A 26,735-nucleotide genomic window follows, 5' to 3' on the forward strand; every position below is an offset into this window, starting at 1 on the left:
AATTGGTAGTAGGCTTTCGAGCCTAAACAGCGTGGAGTAAGACAACATGCATGAAGAGGATGATGTGGACAAAATACTCATTTGCCTAATAATTCTGCACTCCCTGTAGTTATGCAAGGTGGCACGGTGGTTAGCACTGTTGCCGCACAGCAAGAAGGTCCTGAGTTCAATTCCACCATCAGGCCGGGGTCTTTCTGTGTGGAGTTTGCATGTTCTCCCCATGTTTGCGTGGGTTCTCTCCGGGTACTCCGGCTTCCTCCCACTGTCCAAAGACATGCAGCTTGTGGGGATAGGTTAAGTGGATAATCCAAATTGTCAATAGGTGTGAGTGTGAATGGTTGTCTGTCCCTGTATGTTAGCCCTGCGACAGACTGGCGACCTGTCCAGGGTGTACCCCGCCTCTCGCCCTATGACAGCTAGGCTCCAGCGACCCTGAAAAGGATAAGTGGGTGGATGGATAATAATAATAATACATTTTATTTAAAAGCGCCTTTCAGGACACTCAAGGACACTGTACAGAGCAAAGTAGTAAAAATAGGCATAAGAGCAGGGATTATACACAATAATGAGAAACATAATAGAAGGAACAGGGTTTTTTCAATTTTTGTTTTTGTTTTTTAGGTTTTGTTTTGTTTTTTATTTACTTTTTTTTTTACTTACATGAACCGTTGCTATCAGAACTGTTCACTGGTGACAGAATAATTGTTGATCTATCACTTGAGTCTGGATCATAATTTCCTCCTTGGTTAATTGGTGAGAACCTGATGTGTGGTCTTTTGTTTGAACAGCCCCGCCCTGATGTGGGCCCCTGCCTCTTTCATGGGGACTTAACATTCAGCATCCTCTGATAACTGCACGCACTTATCTACAGTGTATAAAAAAACAAACAGCAACTGAAAGAAGCCGGACTAAGGGCCTGGCAGAGCCTTAAAAAGGTGGAAACCCAGCATTTGGTGATGTCCATGAGTTCAAGATTTCAGGTTGTCATTGCCAGCAAATGGCTTTCAGCCAAATATTAGGAATGAACATTTTCTTTTGAGTTATTTAATTTGTCCAATTACTTTTAGCCCCTGAAATGGAGGAGGGATTGAGTTAAAAATGTTTTAGTTCCATGCACTTTTGGGGCCTGATTATTTAAGATCTGCTACTGTATGTGAGGAGCATAATTTAACTCAGGATTTAACAGGGAGCCAGTAAAGAGAAGCCAGTATAAGAGAAACATGCTCCCCCTTTCTAGTCCCCATAAGTACTCTTGAAAAAAACATTGCTTTTATGATTTTTTTTCCATGCGTTTTTACCACGTTACAGTACAACTCAAAGAAGATTTGGATCTTCATTGTTTCCTACCAGAGTTGACTCCTTTCCGATTGGGTTGTACCTAAACCAGCAGATGTGCATCTTCAGGCCTGGATGTGCCCGTTCTCCTCTCCAATCTCTGTAACACTGTAACAATCCAAAGACTACAACCAATATTTGGTTCTCACTCTGAGCAAATGCTAAGTAAAATTTAGGTGACTTGATTATTATGATGCGATTATTAATATTTGATTATGCTTTTTCTTTGCTCCTGTTAAACTGCTTTAATAACATATCCTGCATTAAAGAAGTTTAAATTCAGGATATTCCTTTTTTGCCCTTTACGAAAAGTTAAAAACCTTTTAAAAGTGTTAATCCATTTTAGTGTGAATAGCTCTTGCTTCGGGAGAATAAAAAACATTATATAAGAATGAGTCCTACTTACTGGGTAAGACTCAGGATCAGAGGTTAGGACTTTTTAAACAGAGAGCTGATTTAGACTTCCTGTACTAGGGTCCTGACCTGAAAATCTGGTAGAATTTTGTGTGTCCTCTCAGGTGCAGTGGTTTGCCTCAGCCTGAGTGTCAGTTTGAGGTAACAAACCCAGGAGGTGAAGCTTCCTCTCCCACTAAACTGTGAGGAGCAGAAACAGAAGCCAGCACACCCTGATGGAGAACTCAGTTGCCTAACTAACTGATCACGCTTCCCTTACACAGAAGGTGCCACAAGAGGGTCTGAGAAGTCCACGACTCAAGCTGACAAAAACTGTGGCAAGAAGTGACAGTGAAGGCTTCTGTTGAAGAGGGAACCCTCTCAAAAGACAGGAGATAAGTTCCGTTTGAGGATCAGAATAAAGAAACATGGCAACCTCCACAGAATCAAAACGGACGAGCAGGACCCATCAATCGTCACACAGAGTTACTAAACAGAAGGAGGAGTGCAGCAGCTGGGATTCCCTCACATCTGAGCACCACCTGGGAGCCAATCCAGGACAGGTACGGAGTTACTGGAGGAATAAGATAAATGGTTCTTATATAGCACTTTTCTACTCTATCTGAGCTCTCAAAGCACTTTGCACAACTTCCCTGATTCACCTACTCACACCTATTCAGAAAAGTGCTTTTTTCTATGCTCCTCTAAGTAAGTGCTTTCTATCTAACATGCACACGCATTCATACTCCAGTGCATTGGAGAGGAACTTGGGGTTAGTATCTTGCCCAAGGATATTTGGCTTGCAAAGACTGGAGAGATTGAATCACCAACCTTCTGATTAGCAGAGAGCAACTTGAGTTAGTATCCTGGATATTTGACATGGATCAAACCACCAACCTTCTGATTAGTAAATGATCTGCTCTTGCTCCTGAGCTACAGCTACAGCAGTGATGTGGGTGTTGTAGCTGCTCCAATTGCTCCATAGCCTTGTTTCGTTCCTGGGAGCTTAAATTGAGCTTTCCAGCTCTGGATGTGGGAATCACGTAGAATCATTGCTAACTGCTGTTTTTACATCACTTTGAGTCAATAAATCGATAATCAGTCTTAGGTAGGAGCTTATTAGTTTAGTTAGGGCAGGGTAAATTAGACATTTAGAGAGAGAACAATGTTTATTTATTATTATTGAATTGAATTAAATGTTTCCTTATTATTTCTTCATTGCCTTACAACTAACTAAGGCAAGAAACTTCGCGATCGTGGCTCAAGAGTTGGCAGTTTGTCTTATAATTGGAAGGTTCCCGGTTTGAGCCCCGGCTCCGACAGTCTCGGTTGTTGTGTCGTCGGGCAAGACACTTCACCCTCTGCCTACTGGTGGTGGTCAGAGGGCCCGGTGGCGTCAGTGTCCAGCACCCTCGCCTCTGTCAGTGCGCCCCAGGGCAGCTGTGGCTACAATGTAGCTGCCATCACCAGTGCGTGAATGTGTGTGTGACTGAATCTAGTGTTCCTTAGGGAACCCCAAAGCGCTTTACAAATACAGGCCATTTTAAACTCCCATAAGTTGATTCTGTTCATCTGTGGGAGAAACGTTTCATCACTCATCCAAGTGACTTCTTCTTCTTGGATGAGTGACAAAATGTTTCTACTACTCAAAATGCTGTAGAGAGTTCTGGGATTTTCTTAGCTGGAGGGCTGAGCATGCCTCAAGATATCTGTAATGCTGTGATTCTGTGTGTGATAGCTACACTGCCAGGTAATGTTATTATGCTGCAGATGTTTTAAAAACTCTTCTTCAGCTACACTGTAAACCCGAACAAGTTGACTGAACTTAAAACTTTTGTGGAAACTGATTACCTCAAAAGATTTAAGTACAAAAACTCATATCTTCTAAGTATGGGGTACTCAAAATTTGTATTTATTGTTAACCTAAAAATTTTAAATTATATTTTATATTTTATTAATTGAGCTTTACTCAAAGACTGTATACTTTAATTTCAATATTTTTGTGTTTCTTGTAGTTTGTTATTTTGATGCAACACAATGCAATTATATTACAACCTAAACTCAAATTATCTGATTATTAATTAAAAGATATTTATGTTGTGAGTGTAGACTACTAAAAAAAAAAAAGTACGGAAATTCAGTTACTTTACATTTTGTTTATTTAACATTTTTTCATGAAAATTTAAAAACATCACAAATGTTTTTATAAAACAACTAACATGGACATCGGCACCATAAAGTGAGCATTATAAATTCTGTGTAGAACATTTATCTTTTTATAAACTCACAAAGGACGACATCAGTCCTAATTGCATCTTTCTCAAAATACACAAAAATGCAAAACAAAAAGTCAAATACTAATCACTTTTTTTTAAATAGAAATGAAAAACAATTTTTTAAAATGGGTACAAAGACGATCAGCTTCCAAATAACCAGATAAGGCAGTCAAGTATAGGAAAATTAGGTAAACTGATGGAGTTAAATCCACCCAAAGCCTGTAGTAAACTTAAAGTGCTTAAAGTGCTTCAAACAAAGTGCTCAGTAACAGAGTGCGTGTCCTAACAAACATTGCCTTATATTCCTTAAGAGCATGTAGGCAGGGGTTTCAGGGGTTTGCCGTCATCAAGCCCCATGAAGATATTTTGGACTAAGGCAAATGTGTGAACCAGCTTCCTGGGGTAGTCTAAATGCAGAGCATAGATCAAGCCAAACAATAAAGCAAATGCATTTGCAAATCTGGGAATATCACGCATCACCTAGTCGCCTTTCACCAAAACAGCCATGCTTGAGGAAGTAAAATGGACTGGACTGGGAAGCGCCGTCGGTAACCACTGTGAGAAGGGCAACTGGAGTGTCAATGAGGGTCGACTCATCCAATGCGTCCGCCTGGAATAGACACAGTATCAATGGTAAATGGCCTGTATTTGTATAGCGCTTTACACATTCAGTCATCCAGACATTCACACCCATTCACACACTGGTGATGGCAAGCTACATTGTAGCCACAGCCACCCTGGGGCGCACTGACAGAGGCGAGGCTGCCGGGCACTGGCACCAGCGGGCCCTCTGACCACCACCAGTAGGCAACGGGTGAAGTGTCTTGCCCAAGGACACAACGACCGAGACTGTCGGAGCCAGGGCTCGAACCGGCAACCTTCTGATTACAAGGCGAACTCCCAACTCTTGAGCCACGATCGCCCCAATTAAATAAGTAAGGTTGGTTTGAGAGAATGTGACAAGCATGACCTGTAATCTAGCAAAACATTCAGCAGTGTAGTGGGTTACTTTGTAACGAGTTAGGGTACTCTACTTTTTTTGAAAAATGTACATTAACGTGTTAGCTTCTTGCATTACATAATTTGTATTTTTATTATTTTTCTAAAAAAAAAAGTAATTTTTTATTTCATGACTTTATCTCAAAAAGAAACTAAATCTTGACTTCAGCCTGGTTTTTGGGCCACCTGCAGCATAGCCATAGTGCTGTGATACGCCTGTGCCCTGCTCCTGACCTGTGTGTGTGTGGGTTTTCTACAGAGAGGGTATTTTGTTTGTACAATTTGGTAGCTGCTAGGGTATTAAATTGTATTTAAAAAAATCCATAGCATTTTATCTTACTGGCAGAATTTAAGTAATGCAAAAATACACTTACATTACATGTCTAAAAGAATTCTGGGTCCTCCTCCCGCAGGTATACAGGAAGGGCACGAAGTACTGCAGTGCGTTTCACGTTGATATCAGGCGCCTCCTAAAAAGGGAAAAGAAAAGTTCATTTAACGCAAAGTTTTCAGGTGTCATTCTTTGGGGAGAATACATGTTTATGAAACTACATGACATCAGACTCTACTAAATTTTGGAGACTTTTCTTTTAAGATACAACCTTTCTGTCTCTTGTGACAGAGAGTATGTTTCTTAATCATTTGACAAAAACCCTACACAGTATTTTAAAATAGTGTTCTCCAGATCAGAGCTGTGATCTATATAGTACGGAGCCCCCCAGGGGACATGGGAGAAAAAAAAATTACGGAGGAAAAAAAAAAAATTAGGGAGAAAAAAAAAAATTAAGACGGACTTTTGCGAGCGCTCGCAAAAGTATTGCGAGATCTCGCAAAAGTATTGCGAGCGCTTGCAAAAGTATTGCGAGATCTCGCAATAAGTATTGCGAGCGCTCGCAAAAGTATTGCGAGATCTCGCAAAAGTATTGCGAGCGCTCGCAAAAGTATTGCGAGATCTCGCAAAACTCCAACAATGGCGGCAGCTACTTAGTTGTAATATTACTCTTTCTGGGTCACAAAATACACTTTTAAGATATTTTGAGGCGTGAATGTAGTTGTGTAAACGTCAGATACCTGCTCGGTTTACAAGACATCACATATTTGCAAAAGAGCTCCGACGTTTTTGGAGATCTGACACCCACTAGCTCGAAGCTAACGGGCGGTCGAGACCTACTACAGCCGGGAGGAACACCGCTTTCCCGGCACATCGTGCCTCGACCTCCCGGTCGGCTTCGAGCTGGCGGCCTCCGAAGAATGCGGCTAAAACTTTTGCGAGATCTCGCAATACTTTTGCGAGCGCTCGCAATACTTATTGCGAGATCTCGCAATACCTTTGCGAGCGCTCGCAATACTTATTGCGAGATCTCGCAATACTTTTGCGAGATCTCGCAAAAGTCCGTCTTAATTTTTTTTTTTCTCCCTAATTTTTTTTTTTTCCTCCCTAATTTTTTTTTTCTCCCATGTCCCCTGGGGGGCTCCGTAATATAGAACATGGGGTTCAAAGCAAGGAAAAATTGTGTGTTTATCAGTGAAACTTTTAATTTGTGTTAATTTTATCATTATCAATATATGAAATCTTCACCTTAAGGGACTTAATGAATGGTTTCTTCAATAGATCTTTCAACTCACCTGTGTTTACTGTCTCCACCTGAAATTAATTGCAGTCTGAATTTTTTTTTCTTCTGTCTTTTTGTCTTTGGCCTTCAGCCTTGGAAGAAAAAATAAAAATATTGAAAACCTTATCAGCACACTAAATATACAACACCTTGCTATATTTCAATTGTTTTAGATAGAAGTTGCCACTGCTAGCTAAGTCACTTTTGAATGATGCTAATGAGAAGAAAAAAAAAACAAAACCTGCCGAACAGTGAGGCTGCTGTTGTAAAAACGCCAACTTTCTTGCGTTGGCAAGGGGTCGTTAAAATATCACTAAGACCCTTTCTTTATGTGTGATTCTTCGTAAAACTGTGTTTTAATCGGTTAAAACTGTAAAACTGACGACATAATCTATGTTTGAAAAAGAGCGCGAACAACCGCGAACAACTATTCACCACCTGGGTCTGTGCTTTTTAACACAACAGCGCATTCGAAAACAAGTTATTGGCTGCAACATATTAATATACTTGCTTTTTTACGGAAAAAATAAACATAACGAAGGTTCCGTTTTACTTACAAGTTTCTCCAAATGTGTTCTCCAGTCGCTCGAGAAGGGCAGCCATATTGAACAGAATTTTCTGTCAACGTCGTTCAGGTTAGAGAGAAGACGTCATGACGTCATGACGTCCACATGCGGAGCTCGGAAAAAAACATTTACTCAAAAATCATAATTAAGAAAGCAGTATTTACTCTTAACTTCTAAGCCATGTACAATTATAACTGTTTGAATCGTTAACCGAACAGAAAAGTTTTAAGTTGTTTCAACTTTGTGAGGAATTTTAATTGTTATATCCACAAACTTTATAAGTCAGGTAGACTGTTGGGGTTTACAGTGTATAATTAACTAACAATTATGCTAGACATAGATTATTCTGTAAGAACCGTCGACAGTCAGGCCTGTGTTTGCACCTGAAATGCGCCACACAGATTTTTTGTCATTCATCCTTGCTGTTTTCTCATAAAGGAGGGGCTGTGGGTACAGCTTGTTTGGTGTTAGAGTAGGTTTGGCAGTGTGGGAGCATTAAAATGAAAGTGAATGTATGTGTCACACTTTATCAGGTTAAACTTAAACTCCCAGAGAGCAGCCATTTGGCAACATTGATTTATGTTTAAAGTGTCTAGCATCACGTAAAATGAGCTCACAGTGTTGTTAGTTGTTTTTTGCCATAATTTGCAGCTGAGTTATGTCAAAGAACATCGCAGCACTGAAATATGTCATTCAGCATGGATGACATGAGGTGCTTTATCTCAGCATTAACAGCTGAAGAGTGTTTGACAATAGAAGTACGAGCTTTGGAAATGAAACAAACTGCATGTGATTTCAGTGTTTTCAGGTTCAGAAATCGTACAGTGTAAATATATTACGTCTGAAAATGCTTAATGATGTGGCGACATGAGGATTTCAGTGAACATGGGCAATACATAACCCCTGGGGGATAAAAAGATTGACAACCACACTAACTTGCAAAATGTGAGGCTACATGCAGAGCATACAGATGGATGATGATGAAATAACATTTTTATGCATCTGAAAAAATGCGCATTGATCAAAACTCCAAACGAAGAGTGATACAAAGTTGCTAGTTGGCACATTTGCTCAGCCATATGGCCACAGTAATAAGAATGCACATACATTATGATGCACAAGCGCAGCATGCGGGGATTGCTGTTATTTCAATCGACTTTAGATGCATCTAGATTTTCCTTCAGGCTATAGTTTTAAGTACAGGACAGATTGCAGCCACCACAAATGGCCTGATACAGCAAGCTCCAAACCTCAGTTACAATACCTTTATTAGGGCATTCAACTAACTGAAATATTGTCTTCACCAACAATGAGAGACACTGCTGAGCTCAACCCAAAGCTGTGAATGATTTGTACTGAAGCTGCTATTTACAAGCTAAGATTTTACATGTTTATATGGCTTTGATGCAGCAAGTAACTACATTTTTTTTCTTCAGTAGAAAAAAAGACATTAAAATGTTTAAATTAAGTTGTGTCTGCATTCCATCTCTTCATCCTGCATGCCACGGAAATTACTCCTGTCAAACTGTGATCAGAATGAATCCAAGGGTGTTTTTAATAGAAGCTGTCAGTGTGGGACTGATGAAAACACTCGTCTGTCTAAAAACTCATTTGATCTCGGCATAAATGAAAACAAGCACATATGCAAACACTGAAAGTAATATAGTAGTATTGTTATACTCGCACCGACTTTCCAAGGATCACATGAAGTCTCTTATTCTTTAACTATGCCTTCAAAACAATAGTCTGTGTAAAACTGGGCGTAGCCACCATGACATAATTTTATTTTTCTTCCTCCTTTTTAAATCCCGTCTTGTCTGACAGCTTTTGAAAAACACTTTTTGCTTTTTTCAGATGAGCTCTATAAATTCTCTGTAGACTCCCCTTGACTCTTGTGTCTTTATTTTATTAATTTCTATTAGTGTTATTTCAGTTATTACAGTATATCTGTAATAACAATACTAAGCTGATGGGCAGGGGGAGGAAGTTAGGGGGAGGAAAAAGGATGATGTATCGCCAACTGCTGCACAAAGAAAAAAAAAACAGTACTGGGAACAGAAAAATATGAAAATGCAGAGATGGATAAATCAATCTTCATCTGCTCTGTGTGTGTGTGTGTGTGTGTGTGTGTGTGTGTGTGTGTGTGTGTGTGTGTGTTTACACAAAATATACTTGATAATGAAAGTGAGAAGCTGTATTGATGCCCCCTCAGGGATAGACCCAGGAGATCCGGGCCATCCAATCCACAACAGCATTGAAGATGTGAGACCACACATCATGGTGACAACTGTGTGTCCATCCCAGCAGGAAAAAGGAGAAAGGCCCCAGATGGGGTGCCCACGGCCAAAAGACGAGAGTCCTAGGAAAGCAGAGGCGACGGGCATCTGGCCCCGCCAGAGGCCGGTCACCCTGGGACGAGCTGAGAACAGGGACCTAGGCACCCAAGAACCGCCTGGCACCCAGCAGAGCCAGGAAACGCTGGAGCGTTTACATGGGAGCCTGGAGTGACTATTTGTTCAAAACCATCGTGTATAATATACCTTGATTTTTTTTAGAAGAAATAAATGATACTTTCTTTCAGAGCAATAACTCCATAAGAAGGAAGATCAAAAATTATTGCATATAATACATAGCAGATGTCAGTCAAGCTTGGAGCCGGGCAAAAATCTGCTCTCACAGACATAGTTGAGGAGGAGGGCAACAGCAGCCCCCAACTCAACAAACCACAGCCACCTCACTCCTGTAAGATTTCAGTGAGGCTAAATCTGTCTCATTAAAAATAATCATTCTGATATGAATAAAAAGAAAGAAAGAAAGAACTTTTAAGACGTGATAGTGACATCACTCATATATTCAGGAAGCCACATACCTATATGTATATGGTGTAAATTACTTTCATCCACAATACACTCTCATTAAATGTACAGAGTCAAATATAATTCATTCACCTCCTACATCGTTCCCTCGCTCACCTGGAGACCGCTGGAAGCACTGTGAGAATCATGTTCTTTGATTTCTCCAGTGCCTTCAACACCATTCTTCCCTCGGTTCTAAAGGACAAGCTGGTGAACTCTGGAGTGGACCATCACCTCACTACCTGGATTTTGGACTACCTCACCGACCGACCACAGCATGTGAGGACTCAGGGCTGTGTGTCGGACAGGGTCGTCTGCAGTACGGGGGCCCCACAGGGAACGGTTCTGGCTCCGTTCCTCTTCACCATCTACACTGCAGACTTCTCCCACAATTCCACCCAGTGCTTCCTGCAGAAGTTCTCTGATGACTCTGCAATAGTCGGCCTCATCACTGATGGGGACGACAAGGAGTACAGAGGTCTGACCCAAGACTTTGTGGACTGGTGCCAGCTGAACTACCTCCAGATCAACGCCAGTAAAACCAAGGAACTGGTGGTAGACTTCCGCAGGCACAAGCATTCTCCACTGCAACCACTGAACATCCAAGGTATGGACATTGAGGCTGTGGACAGCTACAGGTACCTTGGTGTTCATCTGAACAACAGACTGGACTGGACTCATAACTCAGACGCCCTCTACAGGAAAGGGCAGAGCAGGTTGTACCTGCTGCGGAGACTCAGGTCGTTTGGAGTGGAGGGCCCACTCCTGAAGACCTTCTATGACTCTGTTGTGGCTTCTGCTATCTTTTATGGCGTGGTCTGCTGGGGCGGCAGCATCTCTGCTGGGGACAGGAAGAGACTGAACAGGGTGATCCGAAGGGCCAGCTCTGTTCTAGGATGCCCTCTGGACCCAGTGGAGGTGGTGAGTGACAGGAGAACGGCGGCTAAGCTGTCATCCCTGATGGACAACATCTCCCACCCCATGCAGCAGACTGTGACAGCACTGAGCAGCTCCTTCAGTGGGAGACTGCGGCACCCACGGTGTGGGACGGAGAGATTTCGCAGGTCTTTCCTCCCCACTGCTGTCAGACTCCATAATAAAGACTTTAACTGATCAAACACACACATCCATACATGTGCAATAACACTAAGTGCAATAATCCTTTCTGTCATCGTTGTATTTTTACTCAGTTGTATATAGTATTTGTATTTGTATTCTATTTTTATCTTATTGTATATTTATTTTATTTTATTCTACTGTATATAGTATTTTATTCTATTCTGTACAGTTGTGTACGGTATTTATTCTTATTGTATTCTAATTTTTGCCTCATAACTTTTGCACTGTCCACTTCCTGCTGTGACAAAACAAATTTCCCACGTGTGGGACTAATAAAGGTTATCTTATCTTATCTTATCTTATCTTATCTTATCTTATCTTATCTTATCTTATCTTATCTTATCTTATCTTATCTTATCTTATAAAAGATAATTAAATGTCTTTAATGCACTCGGACGATGTCAGGTAGCTTCATTTTATAAGTTGTGTGGTGATGACCAGTCGTATCATCACTTTCTCCCGCCTATAAAAGCAAAACCCATCAATGCATTATCACTGCATCTCATGCTGTTTGCAACACTGTGCACCTCAGGTCATAAAAATGACCACAAATCACTTGCCACGCCCTGTGCGTCTGTGCCATGCGCCATTGATTCACAACGATAGAACCCCAGGTGTTTGGAAGAGGAAATATAAAAGCTTTCATAAAGTGGGTTTCAGCTGAATAAATACTGTCTTGTAGTCATTTGTGATACAAAGTAGAAAAGTGAGCATTTATTTGTGTCATGGGTGGTTAACTTAACTTTCAGCCCTAAACACCCAAACAAGCTTTTGAACATCAAACTAATAAGTTGCCGTTTGTCTGGGTCAGAAACATAAGCAGTCCTTACACCAATACAACTACCAGAACAAACACACAAAGCTCCGTGTCCATTGTTAGGCTTATTAAATAATCAGGTGGGTTTCTTTGCTGAGGAGCAGCCAGTCGGTTCTGATTTTTGCTAGTGACAAGCTGCTGACAGAAAGACTGGACTCTGAACACAGGCAAGATTCTTTATATGTTAGTGAGTAGGAGACTCAAATACAGACCTCTAATCTTGTTTGTCTGCATGTGCATGCATGCGTGTATGTCATGTCTGCTCCAAAGTTGTCATTCTGAGCAGCAGCTCTAGAATTAGTGCTGAGTATTTTCAGCCTCCATGGCTCATCTCTCACCAATGACCCTGTTTGAATTCAAGCCTCAGCTTCTCTTTACATCCAAATCCACCTCCATCAGTTCCTCCCCCCTTTCCCTATAGACACATAGAAACCTATTTCTATCACTGCCTGTTGGCCCTCTCCACACACACACACACACACACACACACACACACACACACACACACACACACACACACACACACACACACACACACACACACACACACACACACACACACACAAACGTACACACACTACACTTTGAAATGGTTTTGCCTTCCAGTAAAATTTCCAGAGTGGAGATCTTTACACTAAGGTCACCATTAAATGTTTGATCCTTGGACACTGGAATAACTTCTGTGTACATGTAATAAACATTACAGAAAAAAGGCTGATTCGAATGGCAAAAAGAAATGTAAAAGGAGTGTCATTTAAACTGTGCATTTTTAGTCTTATTAACCTTTCAAACAATGTGTGTAAAGAGGAGTTTAACTGTCAGCTGATTATCACCTTTCGTGGTGGTAATCCTAAAACCAAATGATGGACACTAGGCAGGCCACATGGAGCATGACTTTTGCCTTCCTGTATACAGTCAGGATATATATCTGCAACTGAGAATATAATAAGGTTGAGTACTTCAAAGACTCCAGTCCCACTGACATGCCCTCTGTAGGACGAGGATCTGGGAACAAGTGATATCACAGTTTTTGTCCAGGTTGTGAAACACTGATGCCTTTTTTATCCTCTCTAGGATATTTGAACCGAGTGCTGGACTCCACCAGTGCTGCCTTTTGTCTGTTCATAATTTTTTATGAATAAAATATTTAGGCTAGCCCCAGGTACAAAGTGTACTGGATTTGATCATTTTAGGGTCATGCCTTTTGCAGATGATGTGACTCCTCTGATAAGTTCAAACGGCGACTTCCAGCTTTCATTGTGGCTGTTTGCAGCACCGTGTGAAGTGGCTGGGATGAAAATTATTACTTGAAAGCCTGAGGCCATAGACTGCCCACTCTAAATGGGGAAAAAATTGCTGGCCCAAGTAAAATAGTTTAATTATGATATATTCTTAGTTACAAGTAAGGGAAGAAAGGAGCAGTAGACTGAAAGATGCAGCATCTGCAGTTGCAGCTGATGTTCCAGGTTTGTTAGAGAGAGCTAAGTGTTATAGCAAAGCTTGGTGGTTGATTTACATTCCAGCCCTTGCCTACGGCAACAATAAAAAATAAAATAAAAGTGCACATGCAAACGGTAGAAATGAGTTTGCTCCCAAAGGTGTCTGATACTGGATGTGGAGCTCAGTCAGTTGGACCAGGATGCCGACTTCAACTGAATTCAGTTCAATTCAGTTCAAATAGCACAAATAATAATAATAATAATGGATTGCATTTATACAGCGCTTTTCAAGACCCTCAAAGCGCTTTACAATGCCACTATTCATTCACTCTCACATTCACACACTGGTGGAGGCAGCTACAGTTGTAGCCACAGCTGCCCTGGGGCAGACTGACACAACAAATCACAACAATAGTTGCCTCAAGGCACTTTAAAAAGACCCTGAAATAATATCTCCTGGATGACACCAGGATGAGGTCTTTCAGGAATGTCTACCTGGGAAACGACTCAAGGCAGACTCAGGACCCACTGGAGAGATGATGTCTCAGCAGGCTTGGGAACACCTCAGTGTTATCCCAGCAGAGCTAGACGAGGTGGCTGAGCCGACGGAAGTCTTGGCATCTCAGCTTAGACTGCTGCTCCTAACACAGATAAGCAGGAGAAAATGTATAGACAACAATTTCCAAGCACAGCAGTCATAATGCATTGTGCCTGTAATATTATTTGGCATGCTCCTTCCATAATTCCTCTTCTACACCACTGCAATCGGGAAATATAAAATATTTAGGTATTAATGTTTCTCCCAAGCTTGCAGATCTAACTAAATTAAACCATATCCCACTTTTAAAGAAGGTAGAAGATGATCTGGCTAGATGGAAATGTCTACCCATATCACTCATGGGAAGGGTTGCCGCTATAAAAATGATGGTCTTACCAAAAATAAATTATTTATTCTCAATGATCCCAACTAAACCGCCACAAGATTGGTTCAGATCTCTAGATTCATGTATGTCCAAATTCCTTTGGAAAAATAAACCCCCACGTATAAGCTTAAAAACACTACAAAAGACCAAGGATAAAGGAGGACTAGAACTGCCTAACTTTCAGCACTACTTCTTAGCCAACAGGCTTCAGTTTATCTCAGGATGGCTAAAACACAGTGCGCCCCAGGGTGGCTGTGGCTACAATGTAGCTTGCCATCACCAGTGTGTGAATGTGTGTGTGAATGGGTGGATGACTGGATATGTAAAGCGCTTTGGGGTCCTTAGGGACTAGTAAGGCGCTATATAAATACAGGCCATTTACCATTTACACCCTCTTAGATGAACCTTGGCTAGATGTAGAACAAGCACTCTGCAATAATCTAGAGATCTCAGACCTACCATTTATCAGCTCAAACATCCAACGACATGAATGCTTTAAAAGCATCAACATCAGCTCTTCTCTGACAGCATGGTGGGAGTTTCTAAAATTGACGGCGTCTTCATTAATCTCATGCAAACGTACACCTATCTGGAACAACCCTGACATATTACAAAACAATAATATGATAAACTTTTCAGATTGGAGTGATAAAGGAATCAAATATTTAGAACATATACTAGAAGGAACAGAATTTATTTCATTTGACGGACTAGTTACACAATATGGGATCAACAAGAAAAGATTTTTAGAATATCAACAAATTAAATCCATAGTAAAAAAGAAATTTAAACCGGGTCAAGTTGAACTACAAACACCACCAAGTGTGGTTCAATTTCTTACTCTTAAACCCCCCAAATTACTATCCAAAATATACAGAATGCTTTCTAAAACGGATGAATCAATATCACTTCCTATTGCAAAATGGGAAGCGGATTTATCAGTTAACTTAGACCTAAACTTCTGGTCTCAGACTTGCTTAAAAACCTTTCATCTAATTAGAAATCCCAGTCTTCAATTAATTCAATACAAAATATTACATAGAGTGCACTATACAGGTCATCGGATGTTCAAGATGGGCTTTACGTCTACCAACAACTGCTCACACTGCCAAACCAATTCACCGGACAATTATATCCACGCTCTTTGGTTCTGTCCACCAGTTCAGAAGTTTTGGCGCGAGATATGTGAAGACTTATCAAAGTGTCTGAAATGTAACATTCCAACTTCCCCCTTAGTGTGTTTGTTGGGCAGCTTAGATAATGTCACTTCAGAAAAGAATATCGCCCATATGGTTTTCACTGCCCTATGCATAGCCAAGAAAACAGTCCTCATGAACTGGAAAAATAAAAATAATCTTAATTCTAACCAATATAGAAATTATCTATTAGATTACATTAGTCTTGATACAGCCTCTGCCACCACATCAGATCAATTGCTCTGGGCTCCTTTGATCAGCTCCATCACCTAGTGGGGGTGGGGGGTCATAGTTTGGTCCCGCCTTCACTGTTGTGATTGGTGTGGGGGTAGGGACAGGCTTAGGGCGTCGGGGGGTTCCCCGGAGGCATCTTCCTTGGGGGGCTCACCCGGGGTAGCGGTCATGTCCGGTTAGGGGCTCTGTTGGCTCTCCGGTGACTGTTTCCTCGCGGCTGCGTGCAGCGGGGCTAGGGGAGGGTCTGTGCTGACGGACGTGGGTTACTGACCTGGTAGCCTGGCTGCCCCTGGGTGGGTCCGGGATGGGCGTGAGGTTCTGGGGGCACTCCGTCTCTGGGCTGGGACCCGGACCGGGCCTCGGGGGCTTGGGTCCTGGTTGGTGTGTTGCCGGGGTTGTGGGCGGGTGGGTGCATGGGGGCCCAGCCCTGGAGCAGGGTGCCGCCGGTGCGTCGAGCCGCCTGGGGGGCTCTTCAACTGGTGGGGGAGATTGTCACATCTTGCAGGAGCTTTCCTCTCCTCAGGAGCTCCCTCTGCAGGAGGGGGAGATACAGGAGAGGTGGAGGAAGATCTCAGCCTGGGTGTTTATTGTCTTATGTAGTCTGGAAGATGAGTGGATGGTGGGGTGGGTGCAGTTTTCTCTGTGGTGGGGTTGGGTGGACTGTCCCGGGCTCTGTGGGGCCGGGCGGCGCTGCTGCACTGGGCCCGGTCTGGATGGGCCTGGGCCCCCTTTCCCTGGCGGGTCGCGGAGTATGGGGGTGCCTACTGGGGTCAGTGGGGGAGCTGGCCCCAGGGAGGGGTCACTTGCCCCTCCCTTCCTTCCCTCCCCATCTCCAGCTGCCTCCCTCTTCCCGCTCCACCACAACCACCCACACATGCAGGGCCTTGGAGTAGGGGTATGTCACCAGGGTGCAGAGGAGGCTACCCCCCCCCCCCCCCCCCTGTCCCCTTCTGGCTGCCTCTGCCTCAATTTTATCCCACAACTTAGACATTCACATTACTCACACTCTCATTACACATACATATAGGATCTTGGGGGTGGGCACGATACACGGAGTCCAAAGTACCATCAGGGTGTACACCCCACCCCTGGCATCGTTGCCCACCTCTCAATTTTAAATACACGTAGACATTGAGGGCTAGCAGGAGGGACCATGCGCTTACCTGCTGCTCTCTGGCAGGTAGCTCCATGCCCTCCTGGGTTTTAAATGCACCTTAGAACACACATGCATCAACATTACAATGAGCGGGTGGAGGGAGGTTTGGAGTCTTCTCTCACCCCCGTTCTCTGCGACCTGCTGGAGCAGGGGGGCTAGGACTAGGAGGAGGAGTTGGCCATCCGACTGCGGTCTGGAGTGTGGAGCCTTCCTGCTGCTGCGGAGTCGGGGCGGTCTGCCTCCCCCCACCGCAGGGAAAAGGGAAACACCACCTGGGTCTGGGTGCAGTTCCCCCCTCCAGGGGCGGGGGCACCTAGACCCGGTTTGTAGAGTACGCTTGGGGAGTGTGATCGTGTGTACAACGTCTCTTTATGTCTGTCTCCACGTTGGTTGAGTGTGGAGTAAGTGCATATGAGAGCATGAGGGTGGGAATGGATGTTTGTGTCTGTGTGTGCCTGTATGTCTGTGTCTATATGTCAGGTTGGGTGTCAGGCGCCACCTCTCTGGGGACATCTCAGGCCCTCCAAGGTTTGGAGGCCTATCTCCCCCTATCACCACTTCCCCTGCCAGTGGCGGACCCCCTCAGACATCGGTGCGTTGGTGGTTCTTTGTGTCCGGGGATGGGCGTCCGGCTCACTCCTTGCCGGCCGCTTATCGGGGCCTGGAGCCTGGGGCTCGCTCGGGCCACTTCGGAGGTGGGGTGCCCCCAGCCTCTCGGCCTGGGGCTCGGTCACTCAGGCGCAGCTGGCTGCCGGCGGAGCTCACGGGCGCGTCACTGCAACTCCCCCTGGCTTCTGCTCCGCGGCTGCTGAGTGAGCCCTCATCTGGGACTTTCCGGGACAGTGGCGCAGCTGCCCCTCTGTTGGTCTTCCTTGGTCTCTTGTGTTCTGGGGGCCTCTGGATGTCTGGAGTTTTGATCTCCTCCACACCTGCTTCACGCCCTGGAGGACGGGGCTGTGGCCCCCCCACACCCTCTAGAAGATCATTACATGAAGGAACCTTTTAAAAAACAAATAACAAGCGCGTCCATGCTCACAGGTGTACACACGGGTGATCACACCCACAAACTACACCCTTTTTGGCTCCTACCTCAAAGCACACTGTGTTCTGTTGATCTTACGTGCTGCACAATAATGTTTAACATTTAGTATTTACTGTCATATTCCCATATATCATTGTGATGTTGTTTATTCTATTACTCTTGTTCTCTTCTGCTTGTTTTCTTTTTTCTTTCTCAGCAGGTGATCCAGGTGATTGATATATGCATTTTTTTTCTCTGCCCGTTCTGTTGGTTTTTGTCTTTTGCCCTTCTCCCCCGTCCCTCTTCTCAGCTGTTTCTCTTTCCCTCTTTCTTTCTCCCCTTCTTTCCCCCAGTCAAGTCTGTCCCGTATTCAGTAAGTGAAAATAAAATAAACAATAAAAGGTGAATCAAATGGACCATTACGGCAAGGCTGGGATGGTCAGTTTGGTAAAGTAAATCCGTTGGGCATCTTTCTTTGCCTTTAGACAACAATTCTGATGGCAAAAGAGCCAAACGGGACAGGGAAGAAAAAAAAAAAAAAAAATATATATATATATATATATATATATTATTTGGCATGATAGATCCACTCATAATAAAATGATTTTATCTCATTTGAAATGCTAATCACATTTTACTGAATCTTTTATACACTTATCTTCCTCTTTTTTCCTCCATACCTTTCTACTTGGCTTCGTCACTGCCATTATCTCCACATCACTTAGACATCACCTACAAAAATAAATCTCCAGAATTCAGATGGCAAAGGAAGAGAGAGGGATGATGATGATGATGATGAGTAAAGATGAGTAGCAGGCAGAAGAAACAAAGTAAAGCTTTTAATCTCTAAAGGGAAGAGAGAAACGGTCGTGTAAGCATTAAGATATCCCCTCTGTCCAGCTGGTCTGTTTCTGTCTCCTTAATGCTCTTTAAACATTTATGAAGGATGATAACAAAGAAAGACTGTAGCTGCACAGAGTAATCAAATCAATGTTGTTACACGACTCTACTGAGAAAAGGGAGGAGGTGCGAGAAAGAGAATGGAGAAGGGGCGGGTGGGGGTTGAAGTTGAAAGAAGCGAAGACAAAGAAAAATATGTTAGTCCTCAAACCAGACTGCTGGCAGTGTGCAAATAAACTGCAGCATGTTGCTGTCAAATTGAATATTCCACAACGTTTATTACATTTTCCCTAAACACATCTCTCTGTTTGTGAAGGGTTCTTTCTCACGACAAAATGCTTTCATTTTACAATGTGTTTTCTGAAATTCGTGACGTACTACTTTTAAAGCTGAAAATTGTTGGATTTACAAGCTCAGGGTTCGACTTAGCTATCAAGTTAAGCTATTAAGTAACTGAAGGTTTCTGTTTTAACTCAATCCTCTGAGGACCTTCAAGGTTAGTTCTGTAAATAGTATTTTTCTTAATTGACAGGAAGCTCTAGTGCTTTCATTTATACAGTGTTTTGGCTGTTTGGCATGTTGGCTTTTTGTAGCCAAAAGTGATGATTTGGGCCTCCTGAGCTACAGGATCACAAACGCTTGGTACCACAAAGCGTATTATATTATTATGGGTTAGATAGTTCTATTAAAAATGCCCTCAAAGGCACTAAAAAGCAAAAATACAGCACCGAGGTTAAATTAAATGATTCCAGTTTGTGTAAGGTATGGGTCATTGTGTCAAGACAACTTTCAATTGAGTAGCATCAGGGATGGGTATCGAAACCCGGTTCTTGTTGAGAACCGGTTCCGACTGTTTCCATTCCTTGGAATTGTTTGCCATTTTTGCAAACGATTCCCTTATCGATTCCAGTCGCCCCGAATGACGTCACCACGTTGCAGAGCGTCATTTACCTGACAGGAAACACGGCGGCTCAAACGCTCAAAAGTTTGGTTATACTTTACAAGAACTGATGACAACAGGGCAACTTGCAATACTTGCAAAGTAGAGATTTCATTTAAGGGAGGAAACACTACGAATATGCAAAAGCATTTGCTCACAAAACACGCGATGACCTTAAATGAATGTCGTGTTTTTAATTCCGCTCCGGACTCGTGAATCTCAACCCAGCAGCAGCGGTAACGTTTGCACGTCCTCTCCCGTTAATGCGGCAGGTAAATAATCAACTAACAGTGCATATTATGTTAGCGCGATCTGCCTTATTACAAACCTGCCATTACTGTGTATTTACACTCAACAAAAATATAAACGCAACACCTTTGTTACTGCTCCCATTCCCCATGGGATGGACGTAGAGACCTAAAATTCATTCCAGATACACAATATAACCATCCCTCCCAAACAGTGGTCACAAATCAGTCCAAATGTGTGGTAGTGGGCACATCTGCTATATTGAGATAATCCATCCCACCTCACAGGTGTGCCACATCAGGATGCTGATCTGACATCATGAGTAGTGCACAGGTGTACCTCAGACTGCCCACAACAAAAGGCCACCCTGGAATGTGCAGTTTTGTCTCACAGCAAAATGCCACAGATGCCACAAGCAATGAGGGAGCGTGCAATTGGCATGCTGACAGCAGGAATGTCAACCAGATCTGTCGCCCGTGCATTGAATGTTCATTTCTCAACCATAAGCCGTCTCCACAGGCGTTTCAGAGAATATGGCAGCACATCCAACCGGCCTCACAACCGCAGACCTCGTGTAACCACACCAGCCCAGGACCTCCACATCCAGCAGGTTCACCTCCAAGATCGTCTGAGACCAGCCACCCAGACAGCTGCTGGAACAATTGGTTTGCACAACCAAACAATTTCTGCACAAACTGTCAGAAACCGTCTCAGGGACGCTCAACTGCATGCCCGTCGTCCTCATCGGGGTCTTGACCTGACTCCAGCTCGTCGCCGTAACAGACTTGTGTGGGCAAATGCTCACATTCGATGGCGTCTGGCACGTTGGAGAGGTGTGCGCTTCACGGATGAATCATGGTTCACATTGTTCAGGGCAGATGGCAGCTGAGAATGTCCCAGTTCTTGCATGGCCAGCATACTCACCGGACATGTCACCCATTGAGCATGTTCGGGATGTGCTTGACCGGCGTATACGACAGCGTGTACCAGTTCCCACGAATATCCAACAACCTCGCACAGCCATTGAAGTGGAGTGGACCAACATTCCACAGGCCACAATTGACAATCTGATAGACTCCATGCGACGATGTGTTGCACTGCATGAGGCAAATGGTGGTCACACCAGATACTGACCGGTTCTGGGTCCCCAGACCCCCAATAGCGCAAAAAACTGCACATTCCAGGGTGGCCTTTTGTTGTGGGCAGTCTGAGGTACACCTGTGCACTACTCATGATGTCAGATCAGCATCCTGATGTGGCACACCTGTGAGGTGGGATGGATTATCTCAATATAGCAGATGTGCCCACTACCACACATTTGGACTGATTTGTGACCACTGTTTGGGAGGGATGGTTATATTGTGTATCTGGAATGAATTTTAGGTCTCTACGTCCATCCCATGGGGAATGGGAGCAGTAACAAAGGTGTTGCGTTTATATTTTTGTTGAGTGTAGGTGACCATGATGAGACAGACAGAGTCTGGCTCAGATGCTGGCAGTTCTCGCTGCAGTCTACCGGTAGCGTCTCCTTTCAGGCCAGGACAGACGAATGTCACCCAGCAGTGACTCAGTTTGTGGTCAAAGGCTTGCACCTATTTGCCACAGCAGATGATTTTCAGTAAGTGAATGTGTTTAATTGTAGGCAGGGACATTACTGGATATTCTTGTGTAATTGCTACAGAATAATTTATGTTATACTTTGTTATTGCTACAGAAGAATATTTATTTTATTATTTTACATTTACAATTTTTTTTCCTGGGGACCCAGTGACACCCCATTGAAGAGCCGTAGGCTGGATTGTCACGGTTCTGGGTCCGTTGGACCCAGTATTTTGAGTTTATTATATTTCGGTTTAATTCTGCTTCATGGATTGTTTTCTTATTCTCGTAGTAATGATGATTATTATTATTAGTTTCTTGTTTCTGTTTAAGGATTTGTTCTCGGTTATATCTCACGTTTAGTTTAGTTCACGTTCCATGTGTCATTCTGTCTGTCTGTCTCTCAGTGTCAAGTCTGCGTGCTTGTTTAGTAATTCATATTTCCTGTTTTATTGTGAAAGTCTTTGTCTTATGTTAGTGTGTGCAGCTTGGTTCCCCCCGTCTCGTTAACCCTGATCTCTCCCAGCTGTGTCTCCCTCCTGTTGCCCATTCGCTGATTACCACCCTGTGTATATTAGCCCTGTGTTTTCCTGTGCTCAGTGTCGTGTCGTACCCTCAGATTATGCCTGTGTGTTTCTTTGGTTTCTGTATTCACGTCACTTCACGTTTGGTTTTCATGTCAGCAATAAAAGCTGAGGTTCTGATTTATAATTCTGTGTTCGAGTCCTGCGCTTGGATCCTCCTCTCCGCCTGCCCGCACACAGAGCCCTGACATGGATCTCTTAAGATCTCACTGCTGGGTTTGTAAGGCCATGTTACTCCTAAATTTCTATCTTGTTCAAAGAGAAGATGTAAAACATAGTTCTAAGCTAATCGACCTTAGTGTTCTCCTTTTTAAAAAAGAATCGATATCGAATCGTTAAACAGAATCGAAAATGGAATCGGAATCGTGAAAATCTTATCAATACCCATCCCTAAGTAGCATCGAGTATCCTTACCAATAACTCTAGTATCAAGATGGATGTAAAAAACAAAAGAACTCACCTCCTAGGGCAGTTATTATGGCCCCATCCACCAGTTGTCAATATGCAGCTAGTCATGGATGTTCCATTGAAATCTGTCTAAAACCATAATTGTTTCTATGGCAAGCAGAGCTGAATTTAAATGTTATCATGATACCATTATGTTTTCTGCCCTCTGGCTGTGAGCATATTTTTGATAGATTTTAAAATGGAATCCCTTTCTTTTTGGGACCATTTAAAATTTTGCTACGAATGATCAGTTCAGCATGACGAATGTTTAATCACCCACATTCCCTGGGATATTAAGCCACTATGAATATGATTGCTGACGGTGCAGGGTACTCTACGTATAGGGGAAAAAAATCCACCTTATCAGATCATGATTTCTTGCTCATGGCACTATTGAATGGCTCTGCAGCATACCACACCTGTCTCTTTCCAGTATTTCACTTTTTTAGCCTAGGTGTTAAATGTTTATGATGCCATATGTGTTACTGAGATTCATATGGACAAATTTCCCCACTTGATAGATCTGTGTAATGTTACAAGTTGGAATCTTTTCTTAGCTTCTATTTCTGCTGCTCCTTTCCCTTTCTTCCTCTATGCTCCACTTATCCAACTCTCCCTCTGTGTGACCTATGATGGGTTCTGGTTTGTGCTGATTTGTAGCAGATGTGGCTGACACAGCATGGTCGGGTAACAGTGAATGGGTGAGGACAGATAAAAATGAATATCTGCTCAAAAGCAGGTTGAGATAACTGCAAAAGTATGCTTCCTAATATACAATCTGTTTAGCCTATAGGTTGGCAGCAGCTCAGACAGTGATCCACCTGGCTAGTGAAGAGGTGGGGAGGGGACGAGAGAGAAGGTTGCTTGGGGTTAAATGGAGCCAATCACAGACAGAAAAACAGCATTACACACCACATTAAGCATCATCTCACCCCTCTCTCCTCGTCTCTACCTTTTCTCTCTCACCCCTTCTCTTTCTGTGTCTCCAGGTGTGCAGCCGGCTGATAGTGTCAGCTTTATTTGCACATTCACTTGAAATTCTAGAGAACTAGAATAGATTCTACCAGATTCAACTAACTCAATACTGCTGATCTGCAGTGCATAACAGCCAACCAACCATCTATCCAATCATTTAAGCATCCAACCACATAAAGAAAAGAACTGCAAATAGAATATGGACATATGCTCTGCAACTGGAATGCAGTCGATAAACTCAATGTTTTATTATTTTCTTACAATACTGAAGCAATGCTTAATAACATATTGTGGCTGGCTGGTTGTACAGAAAAGACACTCTTGTGTGTCAGATAGTGTCAGATAAACACAGAAGTTACCTGCTCTATGCAGAAGGAAAGAAAAAAATATTCAAGTGCCAAAGAAAACCTTGCAGATGCATGACTCACCACATAAACTTAGATGTGACAGCCCATGATCTTTTTAACTGAACTCAATGTGCACTTGTGAATATTTCTTGTAAATTTACTGATACCAAGAAAATTTAGTGTGAAATATTCACAAGTCTACAGCTGCAAATGTAAATTAAAATGTGGACCAACCTAAAGTGTGAATCTCAAGTAAAACATGCATAATGATAGCAGTCACAGGTTAATAAGATATTCATTTGGTTGTGGAAAAACCTAAACTTGCATGATGCCTTGTATGACTGGTTAAGGCTACTGAGAAAAAAGAAAACTATTCTGAAGGACCTTACTTTGTGGAAAACTCTTAGGATAACGCTATAGTCTTATAAACTTATTAGTGATAAAGTTCAAATCTTGGCCGGTCTCCATCTTCTGGTTTGTGTTGCAAGTTCGATACTTAATATAACAAACTGGACTTCCCCCAGTGTATTGAATTGGGACCACTTTGGACCTTTTTTTTTTATTTACCATCCACATCTGTGCCAGCTGTTTCTTCAACCCTTGATACTTCTGTTTTCTTATGCTTCTTTCTAATATTTCCTTTTACTGCCACATCTATGACAACTGCAGCTTCTGTTCTTTGTCGACTAACATTATGTGTGGTTTCAAAAGGTTTTTGAAATGCAGTTTATTAAATTGGAATTCAAAAATGAATTTACAAATGCAGAATTTATTCTACAATTCATTATTTAAGCACAAATCTTTATTCCGATGCGCGTTGCTCTTGTGGTCCTCCATAGTTAGCTGGCCAGTTCCTATTTGTCAGTGTGGAACTTGAAGTCCCACAGGACATTAGCCCTGTTGTTCTAACCACCTTTGATGGGGTCTCCCATTGGGACATGGTAAATTTTAATTAAACGGGTGGTTAGTTGTGTGCCACTTGGTTGTGTCTTTTAGTGTATGCTGTACTTACTTAGGGATGGGTACCAGTATCCGGTGCCATTATGGCATCTACTGCGGGTGGGTTGCCTATTAGCTGACCCGGAGTTAGCAACATCCCCCAAAAACCCGAAGAGGAGAGTCCTGGCCCCTAGCCCTGCCAGTGTAGCAGAAATGATGATGGATGATGATGCAGCAGCAGCCACCGTTCTTCTCTGCGTGAGTAGCTTAATGTTGTTCGTGTGTAATTTACGTTGAGTAGGCTAACCACGTTATTACATTAATGCATGTAAGGTGAACTAGCAAACATCATCATAGCTACATGCTGCTGTCTTCTTGTTTGATGGCAGATACTCCCTTCACCCTGGCCAAAAAGGCTAAAATGACCAAAGAAAAATTGGGAAACAGCTGAACATGAGAGGTTTTTGGACAAAGTTTGTGTTTTTTCCATTGTTTAAGCACTGCTTCCAGCCAAGAGTGATGCCATATATGACCCATAGCTGCAGAAAAGGCTAACATTGTTATCTTTTTACAAAAAAAACAGCTGAACATGAGAGGTTTTTGGACAAAGTTTGTGTTCTCTATTCTTCGAGCACCGTTCAAGCACCGGCACCGTTTCAAAAGTACTGGTTTGGCACCGGTATCGGATAAAACCTAAACGATACCCATCCCTAAACTTACTTACATATTACATCTTGCTATTATATACACCTTTCCACAGTCTACAAGTGGAGATCTACTGCTGTGGTAGACTACTGTCTTGGATCTTGTACTTAGTGATGTTCCTGTGATGCCATGATCAGAACCCCTGTTCTGTACCCTGTGCTAGCTGTTTTTATTCTAGCTACTCGTAGGATATCTTAATTTCAGCCACTTTTTACTGTCTGTCCGTAGTACATCCCAAAGGACTGCCATGATACTTCTACTTGTTCTTGTTCACCTCTGTCTTCAGCTCTTGAGTACATCTTCCTGGTGTATTCATAGATGCTTCCCATTCTGGAGTGTAGCTCTAACACTCACCCTCGCTCTTTGTGTTGAGCCTCAGGGTAATGAACTTAACAACAGTAACTATCATATGTGCACATTAAATTCAAACAGTATAGACAACAGTAGAGACTTTGGTTTCTCTACACAGCCACTGTGCTAGGACAAGTACATGCGCAGCAAGTGATCTCCCCTGCCAACCCACTTTTCAGTCCTTCTCACAGCACGTGACCATTAAACATACACCCGTCGCACGTTCAGAACCCTTATGTGTAGCTTTTGCAAACCTCTAACTGTCCAATGCTTCCGCTCACAACGGGACGCAAGCTTAAGTGCATGTGTGCTCTGGTTTAGGGCAGCTCTTAATGGGACAGCAAACCCCCAAAATGCGAGGTCTAGTCATCACCATGACAACCCTACAAATACCTCTGGTAGACAGGCAAGCAGTTAAAAACACAGTCACCCCTTCTTGAATCTTTTTTATGCGTAGTACTAGTTCACCTGGCTACATATATTGTAAATACTATTATGGGTATTATGATAGTATTCCTAGTCATAAGTTAAAAATTCAGTATTCATGTTATGATGCAGGTTGATGATCCAAACATAGGCAGATGTAAAACAGAATGCCTTTATATTAGCGGATAAAAACACACACACACACACACACACACACACACACACACACACACACACACACACACACACAGGAACAGAAAAAAATACAAACAAAACAGTTGCCCTCTGTTACGACTGATCGTAATAACACCTCACAAAGGAGAAAAGTAAA

At 42.8% G+C, this 26,735-nt stretch overlaps 1 long non-coding RNA gene across 2 annotated transcripts; it reads right to left on the bottom strand.

Moving 5' to 3' along the window:
• Positions 1-3,869: 3,869 nt before the first annotated feature.
• LOC308408642 lies at positions 3,870-7,289 on the bottom strand. 2 transcript variants are annotated; one of them, XR_013973819.1, is made up of 4 exons: positions 7,174-7,289; positions 6,630-6,708; positions 5,378-5,473; positions 3,870-4,614 (listed from the first exon to the last, which is right to left on the bottom strand). It is a non-coding gene; the product is annotated as an uncharacterized lncRNA (long non-coding RNA). The 2 variants fall into 2 exon arrangements; XR_013973820.1 differs by lacking the exon at positions 6,630-6,708 and having other exon boundaries at positions 7,174-7,248.
• Between the last annotated feature and the right edge of the window lie 19,446 nt (positions 7,290-26,735).

Source organism: Rhamphochromis sp. 'chilingali' (genome assembly GCF_963969265.1).
Source record: "Rhamphochromis sp. 'chilingali' genome assembly, chromosome: 13".
NCBI lineage: Eukaryota > Metazoa > Chordata > Actinopteri > Cichliformes > Cichlidae > Rhamphochromis > Rhamphochromis sp. 'chilingali'.